Here is a 9,475-nt window from a genome sequence, read left to right on the forward strand (position 1 = left end):
TGGGGAAAGAGAACACTTATCAATGGAGGCCTCTGCAGGGCTTGCTTTGAGGTACTTCCTTCCTGTCCACCAGCTTCTGGAATCTGTCTCCACTTTGCAGATGCAAAAACTGAGGCATAGATAATCCTTTTCCTTTATTTATTTATTTTTTAATCCGGATGGAGGTATCACTGTTTCGATTCCTGGGACTCCTCAAAATGCTGAATGCTCCTCATTATGCAACAGTTTAATTGAGCATATACTACAGGCCAGGCACTCTGCTGCGTTCTGGGAGTACAGAAATCAGTAGGACCTTCTCTTTTCCCTTAGGGAACATTGATTCTCCTGTCAGGGGAGCTTTAGATGAGAAATCGGGTAATCACAGCAGAAGGTTCAAGGGCAATGCTGAGGATATTGGTTGCCCTAAGCGCACAGAGGGTTGCACCGTGTGGCCTTGGGGTGGTCAGGGAAAGAAGAAGGTAGCCCAGAGAGGAGGAGTGCTTTAGGTCAGAGCGGGGGAGAGAAGAGGGAATTGGAAACAGAGACCCAATCCTGGAAAGTCCATTTTGACCTTGTGCCGAGGGCAGTGGAGAGACATTCCCGAAGTTTAAGCGCTGGCGTGAGAGGATGAAGCTGGCGTTTCAGAAAGCTTATTACCCTTGCTGCATCACTGAGACAGGATCAGAGTGGGGGCTGAAGCTGGCAGTGAGAGGTGATGGGGGCCTCACCTGGTTGAGACAGGAGTGGATGGGAGAGACCCAGTAGAGACAGAATCCCCTGAAGGTGGTGTGTGATGAGCTTGGGGGTTTAGGGGAAATGGAATTAAATGTGCTGCCACGTGTTTGGCTTAATCCCCTACACGGATTTGATGCCACACACTGCTGTGTAGGACATGCTGTTGTGTGTGTGTGTGTGTGTGTGTGTGTGTGTGTGTGTGTGTGTGTGTGGTGGGGAGATGACCTGGTAGATCTGGAGCTGGGACGGGGGTGGATCTGAGCTGGACCATGGAGGGGGCTGCACCCCAGCGCAGTGGCGGGCGAGCCGCTGAGGGCTGGTGAGAACCCGTGCCCAGGATTCAGGGCGCCGGCCAGGCTAGGTCCTTTCTGGCTGCTGCCTTGAAAGCTCTGTGACTGAAGACCTGTAGCCTTGTCTGTGCCACTTGGGTGGAGCCCTTTGCCCTTCACCCAGCATGCGTTGCTTTCCTCAAAACGACTGAACAGGGGCTTCCCTGGTGGCGCAGTGGTTGAGAGTCCGCCTGCCGATGCAGGGGACATGGGTTCGTGCCCCGGTCCGGGAAGATCCCACATGCCGTGAAGTGGCTGGGCCTGTGAGCTGTGGCCGCTGAGCCTGTGCGTGCAGAGCCTGTGCTCCGCAACGGGAGAGGCCACAACAGTGAGAGGCCCGCTCATCACATGTAAGGATTCATGTAACCACCATGACAATCAAGATACAGAATTGCTCCATTATCCCTAAAGATATGTTACCCTGTACAGTCATACCAACCACCCTCTCTCTAACTCCTCGTAGCGGGGAGTGGTGGGAGCTCCGGGGTCCCCCTGCCCAGGCCTGACTCCTGGCTTCAGTGGTGGCTGACAGTATAACCCACGTTCTGGTCTGTGAAATGGGTATAATCATAGCATCTCTGTGTTTTACATGTTTGTTGCGTGGCCAGAGGACACAGTGAACGTAGAACTCTGAGCACAGTGCCTGCCATGCCTTTAGGAGTTGGTCACATTACCCTCGCTTGCACTGCTTTCCAGTTTGATGGACTTTTTTGTTTGTTTGTCTGTTTTGGTTTCTCTTTGCTTTTTATTTAATTTAATTTATTTATTTAAACATCTTTATTGGAGTATAATTGCTTTACAATGGTATGTTAGTTTCTGCTTTATAACAAAGTGAATCAGTTATACATATACATACGTCCCCATATCTCTTCCCTCTTGCATCTCCCTCCCTCCCACCCTCCCTATCCCACCCCTCTCGGCGGTCACAAAGCACTGAGCTGATCTCCCTATGCTATGCAGCTGCTTCCCACTAGCTATCTATTTTACGTTTGATAGTGTATGTATGTCCATGCCACTCTCTCACTTTGTCACAGCTTACCCTTCCCCCTCCCCGTATCCTCAGGTCCATTCTCTAGTAGGTCTGTGTCTTTATTCCCGTCTTGCCCGTAGGTTCTTCAGGACCATTGTTTTTTTTGTTTTTGTTTTTTCTTTTTTAGATTCCATATATATGTGTTAGCATACAGTATTTGTTTTTCTCTTTCTGACTTACTTCAGTCGGTATGACAGACTCTAGGTCCATCCACCTCACTACAGATAACTCAACTTCGTTTCCTTTTATGGCTGAGTAATATTCCATTGTATATATGTACCACATCTTCTTTATCAATTCATCTATTTATGGACACTTCAGTTGCTTCCATGTCCTGTCTCTTGTAAATAGAGCTGCAATGAACATTTTGGTACATGATTCTTTTTGAATTATGGTTTTCTCAGGGTATATGCCCAATAGTGGGATTGCTGGGCTGTATGGTAGTTCTAGTTTTTAGTTTTTTAAGGAACCTCCATACTGTTCTCCATAGTGGCTGTATCAATTTTCATTCCCACCAACAGTGCAGGAGGATTCCCTTTTCTCCACACCCTCTCCAGCATTTATTGATTGTAGATTTTTTGATGATGGCCATTCTGACTGGTGTGAGACGATATCAATGAGATATTTTGTTTTGCATTTCTCTAATGATTAATGATGTTGAGCATCCATTCATGTGTCTGTTGGCAATCTGTATATCTTCTTTGGAGAAATGTCTATTTAGGTCTTCTGCCCATTTTTGGATTGGGTTGTTTGTTTTTTAGAAATTGAGCTGCATGAGCTGCTTGTAAATTTTGGAGATTAATCCTTTGTCAGTTGCTTCATGTGCAAATATTTTCTCCCATTCTGAGGTTGTCTTTTGGTCTTTTTAGTGGTTTCCTTTGCTGTGCAAAAGCTTTGAAGTTTCATTAGGTCCCATTTGTTTATTTTTGTTTTTATTTCCATTTCTCTAGGAGGTGGGTCAAAAAGGATCTTGCTGTGATTTATGTCATAGAGTGTTCTGCCTATGTTTTCCTCTAAGAGTTTGATAGTGTCTGGCCTTACATTTAGGTCTCTAATCCATTTTGAGTTTATTTTTGTGTATGGTGTTAGGGAGTGTTCTAATTTCATACTTTTACATGTACCTGTCCAGTTTTCCCAGCACCACTTATTGAAGAGGCTGTCTTTTCTCCACTGTATATTTTTGCCTCCTTCATCAAAGATAAGGTGACCATACGTGCGTAGGTTTATCTCGGGGCTTTCTATCCTGTTCCATTGATCTATACTTCTGTTTTTGTGCCAGTACCATACTGTCCTGATTACTGTAGCTTTGTAGTATAGGCTGAAGTCTGGGAGCCTGATTCCTCCAGCTCTGTTTTTCTTTCTCAAGATTGCTTTGGCTATTTGGGGTCTTTTGTGTTTCCATACAAATTGTGAAATTTTTTGTTCTAGTTCTGTGAAAAATGTCAGTTGTAGTTTGATAGGGATTGCATTGAATCTGTAGATTGCTTTGGGTAGTATAGCCATTTTCACAATGTTGATTCTTCCAATCCAAGAACATGGTGTATCTCTCCATCTACCTGAATCATCTTTAATTTCTTTCATCAGGGTCTTATAATTTTCTGCATACTGGTCTTTTGTCTCCTTAGGTAGGTTTATTCCTAGACATTTTATTCTTTTTGTTGCAGTGGTAAATGGGAGTGTTTTCTTAATTTCACTTTCAGAGTTTTCATCATTAGTGCATAGGAACGCAAGAGATTTCTGTGCATTAATTTTGTATCCTGGTACTTTACCGAGTTCATTTATTAGCTCTAGTAGTTTTCTGGTGGCATCTTTAGGATTCTCTGTGTATAGTATCCAGTTTGATGGATTTTTAACCCTTATTTTCCTTCTTCATCCTTAAGCCAGCGCCTTGAGGTGGGCGTAATTAACTCACTGATTTTTTTACTGTTTTTTTTTTTTTTAACTTCTGCTGCATCATTGAAGATCATCCAGTTTTTCTCTGACCTTACTTTGTAGATAAGAAGGCTAAAGATCAAAGGCCCTCTTAGGGACTTGGACCTGGATCTCCTAAATTCCAGACTTGGGTTTTGGTGGGTTTTTTTTCCTGTCTTATGGGAGATCTTCTCCATTTTAGTGTCCTGCTTTTACCGAGGAACAGGCTGAGACTTACAGCGGGGTGACTGGTGTCTGATCTCCACTGGGGTGGTCAGGGGAGAGCGTGGACCTTTGACTTGTGGGATCCAGGTCTGACCCAGCTCACTGCTCCTCTCTGTCTCTTTCAGAATCAGGGTCTCACCTGGCCTGGAAGGTCTATCTTCCTTATCAAGGTGTCTTTCAAGTTCTGGGATCTGCCACCACCTCTAGGCAGCCTTCCCACCCCTGCGCCAGGCTGACCCTTCTCTGTTGTCCTGGGGTCTTGGCCTCCCCTCCATCCCTCACCATCTGCTTTGGTAACTGTCTTTTTTTTTTTTTTTTATTTTTTTTTTTTTTCTGCATTGGGTCTTCATTGTTGCGCACGGGCTTCCTCTCTAGTTGCGTCGAGGAGGGGCTACTCTTTGTTGTGGTGCGCAGGCTTCTCATTGCGTTTTCTTCTTTTTTGTTGCAGAGCACGGGCTCTAGGCACACGGGCTTCAGTAGTTGTGGTGCACGGGCTCAGTAGCTGTGGCTCGCCGGCTCTAGAGCTCAGGCTCAGTAGTTGTGGTGCACATGCTCAGTAGTTGTGGCTCACGGGCTGTAGAGCTCAGGCTCAGTAGTTGTGGCGCATGTGCTCAGTAGCTGTGGCTCACAGGCTCTAGAGCTCAGGCTCAGTAGTTGTGGTGCACATGCTCAGTAGTTGTGGCTCATGGGCTCTAGAGCGCAAGCTTAGTAGTTGTGGCGCACGGGCTTAGTTGCTCCGCGGCATGTGGGATCTTCCCAGACCAGCGCTCGAACCCGTGTCCCCCGCATTGGCAGGTGGATTCTTAACCACTGCGCCACTAGAAAAGTCCTGGTAACTGTCTGCTCTTCCTTTCAACTGTGCGTTCTGTGCCGGCAGCGAGGGGTTTGCTGTCTACGGGCCCCTCGTGTCTCTCTCGGTCTTGGGACCTAGTAAGACTTGGTAAATGCTTGGTGAGTGAATGAATGCAGTGATTTGTATCACAGTTGTTACTGGACGGCGTTCAGTCCTGCTCCTCTCAGCCTTTCCTGCCTTCTCAGAGGAAAACGTGGCAGAGAAGTTCCCAGGAGTTCCCAGAAGTCCGAGCCCAGAGGGAAGTGGTACCCTTCGATAGTCGTTATTTTTCCACCCAGAGGTCTGTCCCTGTTTTTGAGCAGCATTTACAATATTAAGACCAATTTTTCGTACCCCCTCCCTGCTTCTCCCCAGTTCTGGGTTCATTTAAGAAATGTTCATTCAGCGGATACATGCCATGCGCCTACCATGTGCCAGACCTTTTTAGGCACTTGGAGGCACTTCAGGGAACCATCTGTTAGGGAGGAAGCTGATCGAGCAAGGAGTCCAGTTGGCTGGAAGCAGAGGCAGCGAGGCCTTGGGTCTGGGTGTCTTGGGTCTGGCCCAGTCCTGGCCGTTCACTCCACTTCTGTGGCCCTCAGTTTGCACATATGTGGAGTGAGCAGTTAGATTAAAAACATCTTTGGAGTCTCTTTCCAGTAACTCTCGTCGAGGGCTGGGGGCCAGTGGAGAGTGGATGTGTCCCCACTGTCAAGGAGTTCACGGCCAGTGGAGGGGAAAACCGGGCCAGAGTTGGGGAAGGAGAGCCACAGGTGTAAGAGACAGGGCGGTGGGACCAGCAGGGTACAGCACAGCAGTTGGGGTGGCAGAAGGGGGCGGAGAAAGGTGTGCCTGCACCGGGTCTGAGGATAGCAGCGTCTGCCAGGAGCCTTTTTCTCTGGTTATCCTTCCAGACACGGGGGGCCTTGTCCCCCACGGTGGGCCTGCTCTTCATGTCAGAGCGGAGGGCAGCAGTTCATTCATTCAAAGGTGGCCGTGCCTTTTCCTGCCCCATTCTCACCTCGCAGGTACAGCCGCCCACAACCCAAGGCACCGATGGGTCCGGAATCAGACGATGGAGGTTCTCAGGATGCTCTCGACCCCATTGGGCTTCACACCTCCATCCTGAGTTGGCATGGGCTTCCTTCCTACGCTGGAGGCGAGGGCCCCCATATTAGTTTTCTGTGGCTGCGGAAACAAATGACTATAAACTAGATGGTTTAAAACCCTGGGCATGTATTCTCTTACAGTTCTGGAGGCCAGAATTCTGAAGTCAAGGTGTTGGCAAGGTCGTGCACCCTCCAGAGTCTCTAGGGGAGAACCTTTCTTTGCCTCTTCCGGCTTCTGGTGGCTACAGGCGGCTACAGGCATTCCTTGGCTCGTGGCTGCATAGCAGGGTGTAGGAAGGACTTTCATGGAAAGCCCTTGTCTGTTGAGTTTGACCTTGTCTCTTTTAGGTTCACAGCAGGTAAACCCTGCTGGTGGGGACATCAGAGTGTCATCCTCCTTTCTCTCCCTGGGACGTGCTCAGACTCCTTTCGCTCCATCACAGGTCCCTGATCCACGGCAGGTATGCTGGCTGACTGAGCCAGCCCGAGCCCCAGGCCCCTCACCCCCAGAAGGGGACCCCCCAGTAGGCCGCGGATGCCTGCTTTGGCAGGCTAATTGGAGGGTGGGACTGTGACAGCTCCTCGGGTAATGAGTGTTTGTTTCTGGAGGCTCCTGGGACATCACCCCGGGCTGATTGTGGGTTGTGTGCTTTTTACAGAGATGGGCATCCACCCACCGTGACAAAGGCAGAGGTCAGAAGGAGGGCAGGGCCTTTCCTCCCATGGAAAACCAGACCTGAAGCCTCCAGTGGGAGTTAAGGAATGAACTGGGCAATGAATCAGGAGGCAGGGAGGTCAGCTCCCAGCGGGCTCAGTGGAGGGGTCAAGGGAGGGGAGGACCCTGGGATTAGTCCATGAAGCCTGGGTCTCTGTTTCCTCCCCTCTCCCCCCATCCCCCAGGTCCCAATCTGGGGCACAAAGTAGCCTCGAAACACACTGTTGGTGGAAAGGAAGATAAATGGCAGAGGCTAGGGTGGGCGCCACCCTGAGAAGATGGGCCGTTCACCACAAGGTGTGTGATCCGGACCGAACCACAGGGTCTGCACGTGGCCCTGCCCAGCCCCTGACATGCAGCTTGGTCCGGCTGGGTCCAGAGCATGCTCTGTGGCCCTGCTAAGAACGAGGCCACTTCAGGGAGGGTTCACACTGTGTTTTCCCTGCCCACTTGGAGACATCTCCTAAGGAAGGGGAAGCTTCCCTGGTCACTGCTACACCTTCCATAAAGACAAAAAGGAAAAGTGTCACGTGCTGCAAGACTCCTTTCAATCTCAGGCTCACACATCTGGGCGGGGAGAGGAGCTCGCGCTCGGGGCTTCTGAAACTCGCTCAAGGTCACACCGCAGGGTCGATGGGAAATCTGTGAGCACATGGAAGCCTCGTTTATGGACTAGAAAATTCTCGTTTTGGACTTCCCTGATGGTCCAGTGGTTAAGACTCTGCGCTTCCACTGCAGGGGGGCGCGGGTTCGATCCCCGGTCGGGGAACTAAGATCCCACATGCCCTGTGGTGTGGCCAAAAAAGAAAAAAAAACATCTCCCTGCTCTCTTTGCCACAACTAACATTTATTGATGCCTGTGGATATGCCTGGGCGCTTCCTTGCGAGGCTGCTCTGGGGTTTGCAGGCCTGGCATCCCTTGACCTTGGAGTACCTGGTCACTTTCCACGCTGTCCTCTGTTCACGTCTGCGCCCGGCCAGCAGTCACACACAGGAGAGCAGGAGAGTGGGGCTTGAGAAATCTCTGTGGAAGGACTACCTGGCTGATTGGATAAACGGATTCCATGGAGTTTTCCAAATGGCGGCTGGGGAGAAGTCCGGGATCTTTCAGAAACCAGGCGGAGGCTCTGGCAGACACCCAGGAGTGCACGCACACCCAGGAGTGCATACACACCTTTGTCTGTGATACCTGCCCACCTGTTCTCTTAGGAAACAGGCTCTGTGCTCAACTGTCCCTTCTAACAGGTGCAGATCTGGGGACCTCTGTTGTCCAGACACCCTGGATCTGGGTGCCTCTTGAGTGCAGAGCTCGGGGCCCATTGTGGGGTGGGGTGGCCCCCTTTCAAAAAATACCATTAGGAGGAGAAAAATGGGTCTGGGGACACAGTGGTAGGGTCTTCATTGAAAACTCTTTTATCCCTTCTGTGCTTGGTCTTATGAATGACTTCTCTCTTCAGATTGGTTTGTTTGTTGTTGTGAATGCAGCAGCTCAGACTTCCAGAGATGAGGGCCAGGCTGGCACGTGCAGCCTCTCTGGTCTTACAGATGTGCTGTGTGTCCTTGCTCCGTCAGGGATTCTGCGTTAGGGACTGTAATGTGTCCCTGTTAACTGAAGATGCTGGGAGGTGAGAGCTAACCCAGACGCTGGTTTAGGTGAAAGCTGACCAGGGGAACATATCTGGGAGGTTGTGGTGAAGGAGGTATAGTGGGTGGAATGTGTACCCCGTAAAGGTATTTTCATATCCTAACCCTCAGTACCTGTGAGTGTGACCTTGTTTGGAAGTAGGGTTTTTGCCAATGCCATCGAGTTAATGTGAGGTCATATTGGAGTGGGGTGAGCCCTGAGTCCAGTGCATGGTGTTTTTATAAGAGAAAGGGCGCGCGCGCGCACACACACACACACACACACACACGCACACGGACAAAGGCCATGTGAGGATGGAGGCAGATTGGACTCTGCATCTCCTAGCCAAGGAACACCAAGGATTGCCAGCAAACCAGAAGCTAGGAAGAGACCATCAAGGATGCTTCTCTAGAGCCTTCTGAGAAAGCATGGCCCGGCTGACAGCTTGATTTTGGACTTCCATCCTCCAGAACTGTGAAAGAATTGATTTTTTGTTGTTTTAAGCCACCTGGTTTGTGGTCATTTGTTACCTAGGAGCCCCTAAGAGCCTAACACAGAAGGGAATCCCATTCTGTCCCAGGCAAGGGCTTTCCCAGACTCTATTTAGGGCCTGCAGTTGTAAGTTGATAAGTGCACCTTCCTTATTTGCCTCTGCTGATATGATTTGGCATTCCCTCATTCAGTCATTCAATTATCATTGGGCAGTTATACTGTCATGCGGTCTGTTGTGAAATCTGCTGAAAGCCGTTCTTCCCTATACTAGTCATTCAAGTCTCCAGCCTGTAGTTTGCTTCAGCCAGGTGGTAGCCCCATCCTCTGGCTCTCCTACCTCCTTACCCTGATTCATGCCTTTCTCCTCGGCTTGGGAGCTTCTGACCTACCTAAAGCCTGCCCATCCTTCTCAGGCACAGACCCCTCCTAGATACCTTCTGGGATCTCTCGAGGGCTCCCCACCCCACCCAGAAGCCCAGCAGCCCTCTGAGTCA

General features: G+C 49.8%; 1 non-coding gene across 1 annotated transcript; it reads left to right on the forward strand.

Moving 5' to 3' along the window:
* The first annotated feature begins 7,560 nt into the window (after positions 1–7,560).
* On the forward strand, positions 7,561–7,634 carry TRNAG-UCC (transfer RNA glycine (anticodon UCC)). The gene has a single exon. It is a non-coding gene; the product is annotated as a tRNA-Gly (tRNA).
* Positions 7,635–9,475: the final 1,841 nt, after the last annotated feature.

This window comes from Lipotes vexillifer, unplaced genomic scaffold (genome assembly GCF_000442215.2).
Source record: "Lipotes vexillifer unplaced genomic scaffold, Lipotes_vexillifer_v1.1 scaffold84, whole genome shotgun sequence".
Classification (NCBI taxonomy): Eukaryota; Metazoa; Chordata; class Mammalia; order Artiodactyla; family Lipotidae; genus Lipotes; species Lipotes vexillifer.